This window comes from Fukomys damarensis, unplaced genomic scaffold (genome assembly GCF_012274545.1).
Source record: "Fukomys damarensis isolate Sample0158 unplaced genomic scaffold, DMR_v1.0_HiC HiC_scaffold_23, whole genome shotgun sequence".
NCBI lineage: Eukaryota > Metazoa > Chordata > Mammalia > Rodentia > Bathyergidae > Fukomys > Fukomys damarensis.
Window position 1 is genome coordinate 38,386,437 of NW_022900935.1, and position 1,586 is coordinate 38,388,022.

Genomic DNA, 1,586 nt, shown 5'->3' on the forward strand with positions numbered 1-1,586 from the left:
AGTTTTTTTTTTTTTTTTTTTTTTGGTACCAGGAATCGAACTTGGGACCTTGTGGAACCACTGAGCTAAATCCCCTGCCCTGCAGACATTTTTGATTTGATAAACAAAGTAGGTGCTGTCAGCATCCGGTGTGTAGAGGCCAGGGCACTGCTAAATCCCCTGTAACACACGGAACAGCCCACAGCACGGAAAAACCTGGCCCAGATGCCAGCGGTGTGGACTGGAGCCCTGTTCTAGGTCTGCGGCTGTGAGCCAGTCCCTGCCATCACTGTGCCTGCACTCTAGTGAGAAATACGTGCAGGCCAGGAATGTTAGGTAGAGGACGAAGCAGGCCAGAGAGCTCTTGGAGCCGGGAAAGTCCATTGGAGCAGGAGGAAATGGGGAAACGAGAGCAGAAGATGCCAGGGGCACAGCACTCAAGCCACAAGCAAAAGCAAGTGCGAAGGCTTTGAGACACACATGCGGGTAAATGTGTGTGTGTGTGCGCACACACAGGCACACGCATGTGTGCAGAAAAGCGGCCAACTAGGCATAAGAGTGAGGGCTGAGGTGACATGCAGAGTAGCACTGAATGTAACTCACACGACGCTAGGGGGGAACCACCTCCTCCCAGGACAACCATCCTGACTACTCCTCTAGGAAGCGTTGTATGGGGAGGGACAGAAGGAGTCACCCAGCCCCGGAGAGGAACAATGCTCCGGGATAGGGCCACCCTGACACAAGAAGACCAGGCTGGTTCCCTATCCACATCGACAGATGAGAAAACAAAGGCTTCACTAGCTTGGCCCAGAGCTAAGGTCTTAGTGCCCATGACATCCCAGGAGTGTGGCTTGGGGAGAACTGGAGCTGGGCCGCAGAGCTGAGCGCCAAGCTGAGAGCGGAGGACGTGGGGGTCCGGAATGAGTGGCATGCAGTGAAGGTGCCTACACCCAGAGCCACAACCTCAGTCAGTACACAGGTGGCCCTGGGGATGTCAGGCTGGGGACAAAGAGACACACAGATGGCAGAAGGACAGAAGAGGCCCCGGGGCCAGCAGGTAGCCCAGCTCACCTGACTGCACCCTTAAGTCAGCCTCAGAGGCCCCCAGCTCTTCCTTGACGTGATGAGGAGGCAAACAGACTTCTGGAGGGCAGCTGGGCAAGACCCTGACGATAGACATCCCTCTCACGGCTGCCCACCCGAGGACACCAAGTGCTCACCCATCCGGTCAGCTTCCCTGGCCAGTTTGGAAATGAATTCATGACTCACTAAATGAACAGTGGGTGCATCCCACACCAGCTGGCAAAACGGGCTGTGAAAGGGTCAGGTGGAAACAGCACAGTCAGTCTGCACCCCCACCCCGCAGCCAGCTCGGGTCTCCTTGGGGCTATTTCTGCAGCCCCGCGAGTTACTGCCAAGCCTGCTGTGTGGCAGGAGCCTATGGGACAGTAGTGGGGACACAGGCACAGGAGGGTCTCCTGAAAAGAGGTTTCGGAGTCACAGCGCCCCGGGAATAAGCACCAGCCAGGACGGAGGTTGTCACTGAGCCGGCGAGTCACCCACCTGGGCGGGCACGGCGAGCCCCGTGGCCCAGAGCTGCAGTCCGA

The 1,586-nt window shown here is 57.3% G+C and overlaps 1 protein-coding gene across 1 annotated transcript in view; it reads right to left on the reverse strand.

Moving 5' to 3' along the window:
• Tnfrsf1b (TNF receptor superfamily member 1B) overlaps positions 1-1,521 on the reverse strand; it is a 24,346-nt gene extending 22,825 nt beyond the window's left edge. The window contains exon 1 of the mRNA XM_033767622.1: positions 1,051-1,521. The gene's annotated coding sequence lies outside the window, so the exon portion shown is untranslated. The remainder of the gene's footprint in view (positions 1-1,050) is intronic.
• Positions 1,522-1,586: the final 65 nt, after the last annotated feature.